The following is a 15777-nucleotide window of genomic DNA, read 5'->3' as shown; positions in this document are numbered from 1 at the left end:
ATGACAGCGTTCAAGGAATGGGAAGAATGGATCCCAAATGAAGAAAGACCTACCTGGGAGAAAAGACTACAAGACCTAAAAGAAAAGAGGGTCACCATCAATACAAGGGAGGCAGAACACCTACAAATGTCCAAGGAGGAGGGAGCAGAACAAGAAGGAACCCTCCGAACAAAGCCTGCAGAACAGGCACCCGGTCTCAAAATTAAGGCCACAAGTCTGCCCAAATTCGAGGGCTCCAGAAGAGATTTCTACCCGTGGAAGAGGACCTGGGAAAGCCTTCAGAAACAAGGCGAGCCAACTGGCTCGAAGGAAGCCCGAAGGCTCCAACTCCTTGAAAGTGTGGATGGGAGGATCTGCAGAGACCTAAGCCTGTCCACCTGTCAGACCGCCGAAGACATGTTCAGGGTACTGGAAAACCGATTTGGAAACAAAGCAACAATAGCCGTGGAAATTCTTGAAGGCCTGGAAAGATTCCCGATCCTGACATCAGACCAACCCCGGAAAGTGATTGACATGATCCAGGCAATCGAAAAGGCCCTCAACGATCTAATAGAACTCGACCACGCTGGAGCCATCAAAAATCTGCTTGTAATCAGATCAATAGAGAGGAAATTACCAGAAAGAATAAAGATGAACTGGTTGGACTTCATGACCAACCAAGCTAATGGAGTCACCCCAGACAACCACTTTGACAGCCTCCTAAGGTACCTGAAGGGCCAAGAGGGGGTCTTGGAGAGGGCCGAGCAGCTTAATGCACCTCTGAAGCCCGAAAGAAGATCAGTAGAACCGAGGCCAAGCGAACCCAGAAGGTACGCCTCAACCAAGTCCACGAGCAAAGGGGGATGTGTCGTCTGCGGGGAAGAGGGGCACGGAGAGAAGCTGTTCTTCTGCAAGGCGTTCAAAAACCTGAAACCGAAAGACAAGTTGAGTGCAGTTGAAAGGTTGGGAGCCTGCAAAAAGTGCCTAGGGTGTCACAAGGATGAAAGCGAATGCAGGGACACTTACTTGTGCAGGAAACAGAGCTGCAAGAGAGACCATCACTTTTTCCTGTGTCAAAAAGGAAATGCAATGCCAAGACCAAGCGCGGGGAGGCACGGATTGACAGAAGAACAACAGCGATTTGTGTCTAGCCTGCAAATGTCCCCCGAAGCGGCAGAAGAATTCAAGAGAGTCTTCACCAATGTTTCGGCAAGTTCGCTCTGCACCGACAAGTCTGCAGCAATGGGGCATAGTGAAGGGGAGGAACTCCCAGTGATGCTTATGCTCCTCGAAGTAACAACCAACGCAGGTCAGAAAATTGGAACACTGATTGACTTGGCGTCTGATACAAACTACATTACCCACAGCGCAGCCGAAAGGCTCAACCTCAGAAGTGAGAAGGTCACCCTACTGGTCCACGGTGTTGGGGGGATGGTTCTGAAAGTAAAAACAAAAAAGTATCAGCTCCGAGTGAGAGTTAAGACACCCACAGGGACGCAAAGAGCCCATGAACTTACCTGTTATGGTTTGAAAGAAATAGCCAAGATAAGTAGGACCATCAAACCTGAAGAACTGAAAGGGTTCTTCCCAGAAGTGAGCTTAGAGGACCTGCACAGACCAGAGCAGGTCGAGCTCCTCATCGGTCACCGGGAAGGACGCCTCGCACCACAGAGAGTGAAAGTGATCGGCGACCTCGTCTTATGGGACGGACCATTGGGGAAGACCGTTGGTGGAACGCACCCAGACCTCTTTGAGGAAGAGAGTGTGGCAGCTCGCACATCCAAAACACACTTTGCACGGTCCATGAGGGCCACGGCTGTGAAATACCAAGAGCTCAGAGAATCAAAGGAATTCAAAGCTGAAACGAGAAGCACTGTCACAAACAAAGAATTCCTCAACTGGTGGAAATGGGACAGTATTGGGGCAGCCTGCGAACCAAAGTGTGGAGGATGCAGATGTGGAAACTGCCAGCCAGGAGGCAAGGAGATGACACTGAGCGAGGAGAGAGAGCTGGAAGTCATCAGAAAAGGCCTCACCTATGTCACCACCGATGATCACGTCGACCAACCTCACTGGGATACGAAATACCCATGGATCGAAGACCCCATGGCTCTACCCTACAACAGAAGTGGAGTAGAAGCAACCTTTCTGAGGACAGAAAAACAACTCAAGAAAGAACCCAAGTGGAAAGTGGCATACGCATCCCAAGTCCATGAAAAGGTGGAAAGAAGAGCAGCAAAGAAACTCAGCAAAGAAATGATCACCAATTGGAGAGGACCGGTGTGGTACGTTAGCCACTTGGTAGCGCCAAACCCTCACTCCGTCACCACACCAGTGCGCCTAGTCTGGAACAGCAGCCAGAAGTTCAAGGGACTCAGCATGAACGATATCCTGTTGAAAGGACCAGACGTCCTCAACCCAATCCGAGCAGTTTTACTCAGATTCAGAAGAGGAGTGCATGCAGCCCTTGGAGACATCAAGAAGATGTACAACTCAGTGTGGTTGGAAGAACCAGAAATGCACCTACACAGATTTCTTTGGAGAGACACCGAAGAAAGTGAAATTGAGGAGTATGCCATCACCCGAGTCAACATTGGCGATCGTCCAGCAGGATGCATTGCACAGCTGGCGATGAGAGAGACTGCAAAGCTACCCATGTTTGCTCACCTAAAAGAGGAGTGCAGAATCCTGGAGGAAGACTCTTACGTTGACGATGTGCTGACCTCTCATAACGACTTGGAAAAACTGGATGGATACACAAAAAGGGTTGAAGAGATCCTGAAAGCAGGTGGCTTCATCCTCAAACCCTGGCTCCGGTCAGGCCAAAGTGGGAGGGAGATACTCACAGCAGGAGCATCTTCCAGCAATGTACTCATTCTACCAAATCAAAGAAGAGGAGAAGACGACAAAGCCCTTGGAGTCGGCTACATTGTCGAAAGCGACAAACTGTACCCCATGACCTCAGTTAACTTCTCTAAGAGAAGAAAGAAAATGAGAGTGGATCAAAACCTCCTGGGAGAGGAGGTGAGAGAAAACACTCCCAAACCACTGACTAGGAGACAATTACTAAGTCAGGTAGCCGGCCTCTATGATCCGATAGGCCTTGTCACCCCCGCCAAACAGAAGGGTGCCATTCTCGTCAGGAAAGCTTTCCAAGAAGCTGGAACCAGCAGAACCCAAGACACGTGGGACAAACCTCTATCTGAAAAGTTAAGGGAAGAAGCAATCCAGTTATTTGAAGAATACGTCCGTCTCAGCCAAGTTACCTTCCACAGGAGCCTCACGCCACGGAACTGGACCCGAAGACCGTGGGGAGTGACATTCTCTGACGGAAGTGACCAGAGTTACGGGGCCGTGGTGTACCTCAGATGGGAGACAGCGACGGGCATCGAAGTCAGACTCGTCGAGTCCAAGGCGAAACTATCACCACTTGACCAGAAGGGAGAACCAGTGAAAGCTGAGATATGTGGCGCTGTCTATGCAGCTCGCCTCAGGAGATACATCGAAAAGCACAGTCGAATGGAGATTGAAAAATGGCTCCACCTAGTGGACAGTCAAACTGTGTTAGGAGCAATCCAAAGAGACAGTTACGGATATCAAACCTTCTTCGCGAACAGAGTTGGAGAAATTCAGAAGACCACGTCCGTTGACGACTGGTGGTGGATCCAGGGAGACCTCAATGTAGCGGACATGCTAACAAGAGGAGTTGCCCCGGAGGACCTCAGAGAGGGCTCCGCGTGGCAAGACGGACCCGAATTCCTAAGGCTGCCCATAGAGGAGTGGCCAAAGAAGTCGGCCAAAGAAGTCGCTGCCCATGCAAGGGAAGGAATCAATAAACTCCAAAGGAAGTCCTTCACTGCCGTACAGACCAGGTCACAGACGAGAGGAAGGACGAGCGATGCACCATCTGCCGGAACAAGTAATCCGACCCATGCCACGAATGGGGGAGATCGGAGTATCCCACGAGGGGCTGCAAACGGAGATGATCCCCGAGCCCGAAGACCTCCAGCCGGATCTGCTGTGAAAGAACTGATCGATGTAAGGAGATTCAGCAGCCTAACCAAATTGATCAGGGTCATAGCCTGGGTATGGAGAGCTGCAACAAAATGGAAAAGTGTATTGGAACAAGACCCAACTTCAAGTAAACCAAAGAGCCAGAGACTTTCATCAGACCAGATAAAGTCCAGAGCCAAGCAAGCTGTACTTACACTGAGTGAGTACGAAGATTCAAAGAGAGACCTCTTCCAGGCAGCCCAAGAGGGCGCGTCCTTCCAAGACACCACCCTCAACAGGTTGGCGGTATACAAAGAAGCGGAGACCGAACTCTTGGTCTGCGGAGGAAGATTCCAAATCTTCGACAACGACAAGACAGCCGTACCAATTCTACCCCATGATGCTTGGATATCGTCTCTTCTGGCACAAGAAGCCCACAATGCAAACCATGAAGAAACAGCAGGTACACTCCTGCGCATGAGAAAGAAAGCGTGGGTTATAAGAGGCCGAAGATTGGCTCAGAAGGTCGTAAATAATTGTGTAACCTGCAGGAAAACCAGAGCCAAAAGATGCCAACAAATCATGAGCGACCTCCCATCCGAGCGAACGACACCAGCCAGACCATTTCAATACGCAACTGTGGACCTGTTCGGCCCTTACGAAGTGAAGGACGAGGTGAAGAAAAGATCAGGACTCAAAGTATGGGGACTAGTTTTCTGCTGCATGGCATCCCCAGCCCTACACACAGACGTAGTAAATGAGCTGTCATCTGAAGGCTTTCTGTTGGCCTACAAGAGATTTGCAGCATTACGGGGACACCCGAGAAAGATATGGTCAGACCCTGGAAAAAACTTTGTGGGCGCCAGGCCAGCCCTCAAAGAACTGCATGCCTTCCGGAGGAAGCTGGAAGCATCCAGAGTCGAGGATGAAGCCTCCACGCATGGAACGGAATGGAACTGGAAACTCCACCCTGCGGACTCCCCACACCGAAATGGAGCTGCCGAGGCCGCAGTACGCGCTGTAAAACGTGCCATGCACAACATGGCAGGAGACAGATGCTTCACGTGGAGTGAGTTCCAAACCTTCCTCTACATGGCGGCCAATCTGGCCAACGAAAGACCCATTGACGCCAGGACGCAAAGTCGTGAGGAATGTATAGACTACATCAGCCCAAACACCCTTCTGCTGGGAAGGACAGGACCTGAGGGAGATGTAGGAAGCTTCGACTTTCAAGGATACCCCTACAAGAGACTAAGAGCCATCCAGACCGAAGTCGACCGATTCTGGAAGAAGTGGAGCCAGCTGGCGGGACCCAACTTGTTCATCCGAAGTAAGTGGCACACAACGAACAGAAATGTAGCCACGGGAGATATCGTCTGGCTGGCCGACCAAAATGCTCTAAGGGGCCAGTACAAGCTTGGACGAGTCGATAGTGTCGTCCCCGACACAAGAGGCATCGTCAGAGATGTACACGTCAAGACCTTCCCAAGCTACCCCGTCTCTACTACCAAATCTGATCACGCGAAGAAACCCCCCACAAAAATCCCTTCAACAATTCTGCATAGAGATGTACGACGCATCATTGTCCTGATACCTGTGGAAGAACAGAAATAGACCAACAAAGAAACGAACGAGAGCAACCAGGAACTGTGTGACCTCTCTGGGTTCAAGAACCGAGATGCCAAGTGGGAGGTGTCAAGTCAACTTTGGAGGAGATATGTCTGCCCCTCCTCCAGGCCAACAGGGGGCAGAAAAGAAAACCCAAACAAGTCACCTCGCCTCATTTCCTGCCTAAGATCATAGGGCATGAGCCAGGATATAACCATTCAGATTCAAGCCTTGAAAGTAGACAGGCGAGAAAGGAGCAAGGAATACCAAGGAATACCCTTCAGACCCGATCACACGCAACTGGTAGGATAAAATAAGTACCACCTAGATGCCAGCTGATTGATGCTTAATTTGCTTCTCGCAACCTTAAGTTGCATTCTTTGTATTTTCCCTTAACTTGGATTACTCATATGACCTATCTCTGTAAAGTGAATATTTGTGTTTGATTTACTCAATCAGTTAATGTACCCATGCATTTCCACTCTATCATTTCAACACTCTCCTGCTTTTCTGTAGTAAATTCAAGATGCTAGTAGTAAACTCAAGAGCAACACTTTGATCACCATAGTAACGTGAAACTTGAATGACGTCACATGCTCCCTCCTTTCCCCTTTCTTTAAGGTTTTCAACCTAACCACTTCCTATCACCATAAACTTCAATAAAAGTGTAAACTGGAAGGATTTGAGTTGTTCCTGCGTTGATAAGATCGGGGCCCCTTTTCAAGTTTGGGGCAAAATTTGAAGGAAAGTAGAGATAACTTGACAATAACCTTAACTGCAAACATAGTTTTTTAAATATATTTGACAGCGGTGGCCCGGAGTGGTTAGCGCGTCTGCATCATCGCCCTGGGGTCCTGGGTTCAAATCCAGATCACCTCCCACCTGTGTGGAGTTTGCATGTTGCGTGTGTGGGTTTTCACCGGGTACTCCAGTTTCCTCCCACATTCCAGAAAAGCAAAAATTTTAAATTGAAATTAATCAACAAGGGGCCTGTGGTGAGATTTCTACAGTAACACCTTTAAATAAAGCACGTTATCATCAGATGACTGATGGTAAAAACTGAAATCTTACACGAGCTGCTCGAAAATTTATCCATCATCCAGGGTTTATCTGGGAAAAATAGCAGCCACTGGCGTTATTTTATGAGAACATTAATAATTCTATCAATAATTTAGTAGGTCTCACGCGTCAAATATATCAGTGAAGCGATATGTCTGCCCTTTCCTGTGCGGTCTCAGAAAGAAAGGCAATAGAAAAGAGCCCAGCAGCAGCTATTCCTCACAAATAACCGGTCTTAATTCGACATCAATCGGAGATGCTTAACTGGTTTCATGAATTCATCTATTCATAAAAAGCATTAATGGGGACAAGACCAATATTTAGAAAAGATGCCAGGACAGCAAAACTGTGATGTGAGAAGAAAGCACTTGGACATGCTAATGCTAATTCCTATTTATTTGTAGATTTTTACGCTCATTTAAGCACAAATTCTCTTTGTTTTTATCCTTACAAGGCTGCCGATTGGCTGCCATGTACAGCGCTAGACATCCAATCTGTTACATAGATTGAAGGTCTGTCAATAGAATGCAATTAGTTCAATTTTTTTTCTTTTACCATTGCTGGTTGGCACAAGATAAAAACCAATCCCAGAAATGTTAAACAGTCTGGCCAATTTGCTGAGAACCAGTAAGAAATATCTCTACCAAAATAAAGCCATAATAATCTTTTTAGTGTTTAAAATGTTTTGGAAACTCAATAGAATATATATTAAAATATTTGTTAAAACACCGTTTGTTATGATCGTGGCCACAGGGCCCCAAAACAGGCACAAGGTCAATTCTGTTCGTGGTGGTTTGATTTTATTCAAAAATGTTGCAGAGCAGGGTCAAGGTAGGAGGGAAGCAGCATGGGCAGGTCGGTGAACATGGCGTGGAGGTCGATAGCTGAGACGTCCATAGAGGGGTCCAAAGCCAATGTACAAGATGCGTGGTCGTGGGTGAGATCGTGGTCAAGGTAACTAACAAGTGGTTGGAGATCTGGTGAGGCAAACAATGAGGTAGCTCGAGAGGGTACTTTACAGTGAACTGATAAAGATAATTCAGCGACGTGGTCATGATCTGGTTGACTTAAATCAGTGGTCTCCAAACTATTCCACAAAGGGCCGCAGTGGGTGTGGGTTTTCATTCCAACCCAGAAAGAGGACACCTTTTTTCACCAATCTGGTGTCCTACAAGTGCAATCAGTGGATTGCAGTCAGGTGCTTCTTGTTTTCTGCAGAAATCTCATTGGTCAAAATGTCTGTGCTGGATCGGTTGGAACAAAAACCTGCACCGATATCGGCCCTCGAGGACTGGTTTGGGGACCCCTGGCTTAAATAGTCCTTGACAACTGATGAGCAACACCTGGCACTGCTTGACCCATCAGGCGCTGGGCCTGTGATTGGCTGGCAGGCCCAACCACCCACCAGTATGGCCCTGGGCCTGACACGTTTCTAATCAAACTAGAGCAGGGGTCTCGAACTCAATTTACCTGGGGGCCGCTAGAGGCCGAGTCTGGGTGAGACTGGGCCGCATCAGGATTTCCACAAGAAAAGCACTGATAAAACTTTCCAACGTTATCAAATATCTTTATTTTTTAACAAAAAATAATGAATTAAATAAATTAACTTAAAGATGAATAAAAAATAAATCAATCAGTAATATAAAACCAAATAATACTAATGAGCATACAGTAGATATACACTGGCTGGCTAAGTAGAGAAAATGAATTATTTTTATTCCGTTTCAAATGTCGGTATTAACAGCTCTTTAACCTTTAACTTTCTGAACTTGAATGGAACATTGAACATGAAATATTCTGAACACAGCTTCTTTTGCCTACTCCTTGCTGCTAGAGACCTGGCAGCGCTTCTTCTCACATAGTCACATTTGGCTTGAGGGAGGAAGCAGTGGAGACCCTCAGTAGAGCTTGAAGATGCTCATCAGTAAGTCTGGACCTGTACTTGGACTTATTGAAGTTCAAGGTGGAGAAGAGCTTCTCACACAAGTATGTGCTCCCAAAAAGGCAAATGGTCCGCTTGAACCTTCGGGAAAGTTCAGGGAAGCTGGGGGTCAACTCTCTCAAAAATTGCCCAAGCTTGTCTGCTTCTCCACTCACCTCCCTGAACTTGGCTTTGAGTGCAGAGTTGCACTGCAGGTCAATGAGCTCCATTTGAAGCTCAGGAGGGGCATCTTGCACATCAAAGGAGAAGGGGTCCGCAAAAATTTGAAATGTGGCTTTGTGTGTCTTGAAGTCTGCAAATCTGTGATCAAATTCCTCCTGTAGCTTCGAAATGGCCTCAACATACTTCTCACCACTGAATGGTGTACCTGCATCCACGAGAGCCTTGCATGCTGGGAAATGGCAAAGGTTTGCCTGAGAGAGCTGGGCTTTCCATAACACAAGTTTAGTGCAGAATGCTCTCACGTTGTCATAGGCAGCACTGACAAGTTGCCCCTGGCCTTGTAGCTTCTTGTTCAGTACATTAAGCTCATGTGTGATATCAACAAGAAAAGCCAAGTCCATGAGCCATTTGGGATCACTTAGCACAGGATCAATCAACTCACAAACGGCGTAGCTAGCTTTGACTGCTGCATTACTGTCTTTGGTAGCCTTCTTGAAGAGATCCTGTTGCCTCAGAAGACGTGTTTTAAGACTGGCAACCTGGTTGGCTCTCTCATCTCCCTGGTATTTTTCATACTCCTCAGCATGTCTCATAGTACAATTACGTTTCAAATTGTATTCCTTGTGCACCGCAACTTTTTCAGTGTAAATGAGACACGTCGGGGTGCCCCTGTGTTCAACAAAGAAATATTGCACTCCCCACTTTTCTTGAAACTGTCTGTGCTCATCACCGACCTTTCTCTTCACGGCAGGCTTTGAAAGAGACATCTCTGGGGCTCTGTAATATGTTTTTCCACTTGGAATGAGTCTCGGGTTGATCTTTCACATTCAGTCGCGCGGGTTTGTGGCGCATGTGCACTTTCGCTCTCCGTTTCAATCGCGGAGATGGCTACAGACACTGACACAGGCTGGATCACGGATCATAGCGCCTCATTCAGTTCTATGCTGAGAGCAGCGGAGGAGTGTGCGCGCCGAGCGGAGTGATCGGCCTCACGGCTTCTCCTCCGCCCAGCTGATTGGAGGAATGAATGAGTGAGTGAGCGAGGCACTGGACAGCCCGGCCGATGTCCCGCCCCCCAGAGCCGTATACCTCACCGTGATTGGTTCATTCAGCTCCGAACCAAAGTTCCCTCTAATTTTTTGTTGGTCTGAGCAGAAAGACAACCTCCCTGAGCGCACTGAGTACCAGTGTGAGCGACATCATCGGTACTCGGATGATTCGCCTAAAGACGTTTCGCCGACGGACGTTTGACAGACGGGCAGGTCGCCGAATGGACGTTCCACCGAACGTTCATTCGGCCGAACGGAGGTTTCGCCGAAACGGGATTCGAACGCTCGCCCCGCCGGATCGTGTGTGTACAAGTTTTTCAACCTCGGCCCGCAGGCCATATACGGCCCGTTAGGATTTTTAATCCGGCCCGCCGCCGGTGTTGTCCAAATTATAGTAAAAATCAATGTTCGTCTACCTTCAATGGCAGTCCGGGAATAAGCACTCTTGGGCAGGCAGATGTAGCAGAACCGAGCCGTAAAATGACAGCAATCGGGTCAAATCCATCCTAAAACAGCATTTAATGATTAAATACAAATACTGGATGATATCGCGATGGAGGCAAAAAAACGTCTATAGACGTCCATTCGCCAAACGGCTCAAAATGCTCTCAAATTCGGTCAAATCCAGCTGAAAACAGCGTTTAATGATTAAATACAAATACTAGTATTTGTATTTAATCATTAAACTAACAAATACTAGTACGACCTGTCCGTCTGTCAAACGTCCGTCGGCGAAACGTCTTTAGGCGAATCATCCGGTCACGACATCATCATTGCTCGCTATCGGCACACCAGTATCACACCTGCCACAAGCAGGTGCATGTCAATGTTCCCTCTAATTTTTAATGTAAAACATGCTGTAAAACAAGAAAAACATGAGTGGGCAGAGCTACTGCCACTGGCTGCCACTTAAACGGCGCCATCATGGGGAAAGGGGTAAAAAAAAAAAAAAAAAAAAAAAAAAAAATTAAAAAAAAAATTAAAAAAAAAAAATCGATCTTTCATATTAAGACGAGGGCCGCAAATTATCGTCCCGCGGGCCGCAGTTGGCCCGCGGGCCGCAAGTTTGAGACCCCTGAACTAGAGGCATGCATAGAGAAAAATAATGCATGCAGAATCCTTCAGTGTTGTTTAAGAAAAATGGAGTGGAAAAAGAATGCCGAAACAGATTAATTTTACACCTACACTTCATCAGTCACAGCAATTACAAATTCAAAATAAATTGGAAGAAATGGAATGTTGACAGAGGAGAACTCAGGGTCCAATTCGTTCCAAATATGACCCCATTTATCTTTGAGGGTACATATCAAGTAATTTCCTTATATTGGTGCACCTCCATAGTTTAGTGAAGATGGACAGGAGAAATAATAAGGAGAGGCAGGAAGGAAAAGAGGGAGATGGATAGGCCAAAGAGTCAAATTAATGTTTTTATGTTAAATATGAGGTTTTTCACAAGCTGAGTTCTTTTCATAATGGAATGTGCAAGTAGCGTTTCCTTTATTTGAAACATGGACACTGTTAAAAAGCAAATAATGTATATAGATTGCGTGTCGGCGTCACAGCTCCGGGGTCCTGGGTTCGAATCCATGTCGGTCGACCTGTGTGGAGTTTGCATGTTGCATATGTGGGTTTTCTCCGGGTACTCCAGTTTCCTCCCACATTCCAGAAAACATGCATGTTAGGCTCATTGGACACTCTAAATTGTCCCTAGGTATGAGTGTGAGGGTGAATGGGTGTCTGTCTCCTCATGCCCTGCGATCGGCTGGCCACCGATTCAGGGTGTCCCCTCCCGCCTCTGGCCCGAAGTCAGCTGGGATTGGCTCCAGCAACCCCCGCGACACTAGTGAGGACAAAGCTTATACTTTGACTAGTGTGTAACCATATGTGTAGTGTCGTGAAACAGTATCTGCCCCCTTCCGAATTCTTTTTTTTTTTGCATATTTATCACACAAGCGGCCCTCTGTGAAAAAGTAATTGCCCCCTGAACCTAATAATGGGTTCTGCCACCGGAGATCCAATATGGCGGCGCGCATGGGTGCAGCGGCTCTTTGCTCTCCAGTTTGATGTTTTGTTTTTTCAATCTTATCGTTATTTACTAACATCTTTACTAACTTTTTCTACAGTCGCCAGGATTTAATTACTCTCGGGAGGAGATGCGATATATCTGTTACGTACGGGGATGGAGGACCCCAAAGCAGGCGAGGGTGCGAGTCTGGTTCTTTTCAAATATTTATTTTGATCGTCCGCGAGGCGGGCGAGCACAAGAGGGGACGGCGGAGGCGGGTCGTTGGCCGTAGCGGGAAGGTCGGTTGCCGTGGAGTCCGTGTGGCGTATACAGGTTCGAAGGCGCAGTCGTTGTCCGTGATCTGTGGTCGTTGTCCGTGGTGCGTGATCCGTGGTCGTTTTCCATGGTCCGTGATCCGTGGTCGTGGGGGCAGAATCGGAATTGGTCGGAATCCTGGGTGCAAACAAGAGGTCGAAAATCAGTAAGACAGGCAAGGAAAAACGCAAGAGGGTACCTCACAGTAATCTGTTTAGACGATCCAGCAGCATGGTCAACTTTAATTTTCGAGTAAACATGATCCATAGTTTTACCTTCTCTTGTTGGACATTTCACCTCCTGGTAAAAGTTTGGCTGAAGAGTAATGAGATTTGCCTGATTAAAATCTCATGCAATTATGTCTGCAGCACTTGGGTAGGCATTCTGTTGATTGGTTATTGTGTCCATTAGTAGGGAGAGTAGTAGTAGTAGTAATAGTACAAGTGGTAGCACTAGTGCTACCATTAGTGGTAGCCAGCCCGGGGAGACCATGCAAACTCCACCCAGTGAGGAACCCTTGACCCCAACACTGTGTAGCCAACACGCTAAGCATGCAGTCACCGAGCTTTCCACTAGTGCTCCATTGTTGTGTGAATTTAAATTCTTTTTTCTGAGCTCTGGTTGTCAAGAGTTTTGAGATCTTCCCGCTCTGGTCCTGGCACCGGGGACTGACAAAGAACCCACAAATACCCCCAAGCATTTCAGTGATAAGACATTTAAATTGCCAAGACTGCTGGAAGTGGAAAACAACTCCTTATTTGGATGTTACTTCCTAAATTGATACATGCTCCTAGTATTCAAATTAACGTTCATTTTATCCTGCTGAAAATTAGATTTAAACTGGAGTTGGATGTCAAATCAGATGTGCTTCTTCATTAAAGCCCTGAGAGACACTCAGTTTTTGTTTTGTTTGTGTTTATCAGCAAAAATTCCAGAACAGAAAACAAACATGCGGCGTTGTGGCTACATGGTCAAGAATCAGCGGTAACAGTACGAAACAGGTTGGGTTTTTCCTCAGCACACGGTGGCAGCAATATGTTGATGGTCATCAGCTTACACACCAGGAAAGTCCATTCCAGGGGCTAACAACTTCATCTCTTTGCAATTGATTGAGTGCAAAGAGAGAAATCTCCTGACAGTGTGAGCGGCATGGCCCAGACTGTGAAGGGATTACGACAGATTGCCTCTTTTTTTAACAACGACTGTCAGAATAGGAGGAGGGCACACACTGCAAGAAAAAAATGCCAGCCAGGAACAAAAAAATGGCGAATATGCAGGGATAATGTCTTTCTTTACAATCTACAGCAGGCTATTTTACACATCAGGGATTCTAAATCGAAGCAGCAGCGAGATGAAACAAACTCAAACTTGGGTCGAGTCATTACAGCCACCCAGCGAGACCCTATTTGCAGAAACCCCAGAAGGTTAAAAAAACGTGTCAAAAGTTGTTACCAAAGCTAAATGTTCCTCCAGAACACTTAATGCTTCATCCTTGTTTTAGGGGGCCCCTCTAGCCTCATTTGGTCCAATTACAGAAGCCTGGTAGAGGCTGTGCAGTCTCAGCATATATATATATTTTCTTCGGCACATTGGATGTCAGGACGCCTAAGATGCATTTTCAATGGCGACTCAAAATTCAAACAAAGCTGGAATAGGCTCGCCGTAGTTTTTCACCACAGGTGATGTGCGGCAAGACATCATTCTTCTTCTACGTTGAAATATGACTTCATCTTTAGCGCTGAAGAAGAAGCGGTGCAATGACTTTCGCCATTTTTTATCCCGTTTTCCACTTGCGAGTTTCAGCATGAGTTTTGACATTTTCATGAAGTTTTTTATTCTTAATATAAAACACAGCGATGTATTGAAGCCGCAAATGTTGAAGCCGCAAAGTGGTGAAGGATCACAGTACTGGGTTTTGAAGGTGGAGCTAACCCTTTGATAGACATCTAAGTCTATCTTAAGTGGATGAAAAACTTATTAAAGTAAATAACTATTTTAACTGACTGAAATGGTGCTCAAACAAATAATTTGTCGACTTTTCTCAAGATGTTATTAGTCATATGTTATTCACTGCAGAGATGACTCACACCATCGCTGTGTGTAATAAATTAGCCGGCATCTGTAGACCAGTGGCGGTCCGTGCATTTTCTCGTAGCGCCTTCATTGTCTACATTGTAGACTATCCCTCATGTGCATTTACTGCCTCCCAATCAGTTCCACCAAGTTTATTACACATCAGCTAGACATATAACTTTGAGGAGTTATCTGTCTCATTGAATATGCCTCCACTGATGTTTTGCTTGCTTCAATAATTAATGCAAGTGACACTGCGATGGGGCTAATTCAGTTTGTCTACCATCACACCATCTTGTGGAATCATTTTGGGTTATAGCTTTCAAACATGTTATAATGTGTGTGTGTGTGTATATATATATATATATTTATATATATATATATATATATATATATATATATATATATATATATATATATATATATATATATATATATATATATATATATATATATATATATATATATATATATATATATATATATATATATATATATATATATATATATATATATATATATATATATATATATATATATATATATATATATATATATATATATATATATATATATATGAGATGACATGAGACGAGATGCAGCCTCAGGCGGCCCGTCAGATGATTGGTTAGCACATCGGCCTCACAGTTCTGGGATCATGGGTTCGAATCCAGGTCGGTCCACCTGTTTGCATTTTCTCCTGTGTGGGTTTCTCTAGGTACTCTGGTTATATATATATGTATAGTTTTCTGTTCTACTCCTTGTCTTTCTAGAATTTCCAATGTTTCACAGCAAAATGACAGCAGCGTCCTCACACTTTACTGGTATACAGCCAAGTATTGTAAAACAAATAGAAATAGGAATTTCTTGGTGCTTTTATTACTCTTCCCCTGCAATTGACGGTGGATTTGCACAGACAGAAGCTCACACAAACACACTCTCAGCCTGCACAATACTGTCAGTAAGCTTGTGGGACAAAGAGCCTAAGGACACACATCCTGTCACCAAAGGTCGCACACACACATACACATTCTGCCAAAAAAAGATGCATGCAGAAGATTGACCTATATTAATAGCTGCCCATGGTTGTCAGCACAATGACTCTAAATCCCAAAGACAAAATGAGTTACCACAGTGACGCATAGGACCCACAACGTTTTGTCTTCAACCTAACAGTCAGAATAAGATTTGTCAACTTCATGTTCAGTACCATGATGTCACAACCTCTCCTCTGCCTCTGCGCTCGGTGAGTGAAATGCCACGTACGTGTCTGCGTGTTATTGTTTAAAAAAAAAACTTTGTTTTTCTCTGGGGACCGTTCTCTAAAGAAATTGTTGGAGAGGATCCAAATTGGGTAAAATTGGGATTGGTAGCGTTCGTGTCAAATTGAATTGGTTGTCTGCTTACTTCCATGCCAGCATTCCAACTTGAAATGGTTTTGATGTCTATAACTGTCAATGACCATGAATGAGTTAAAGGCTATGAGCAACAAAATATAAAATATATATATGAGGATATTGGAATACATTTACAATGATTTTCACATTTAAAATATAATCTATTAATCGAAAATTAGCTATGAACTGCATATG

The 15777-nt window shown here is 45.5% G+C and overlaps 1 protein-coding gene across 1 annotated transcript in view; it reads right to left on the bottom strand.

Annotated features, from left to right (window-relative positions):
* The window catches only part of drd1b (dopamine receptor D1b), a 170850-nt gene that overhangs the window by 110107 nt on the left and 44966 nt on the right, over nt 1–15777 (bottom strand). The window lies entirely within an intron of this gene.

This window comes from Stigmatopora argus, chromosome 22 (assembly GCF_051989625.1).
Source record: "Stigmatopora argus isolate UIUO_Sarg chromosome 22, RoL_Sarg_1.0, whole genome shotgun sequence".
Lineage (NCBI taxonomy): Eukaryota > Metazoa > Chordata > Actinopteri > Syngnathiformes > Syngnathidae > Stigmatopora > Stigmatopora argus.
The sequence above is the reverse complement of the archived record's forward strand: the minus strand, read 5'-3'. Positions and strand labels throughout refer to the sequence as shown.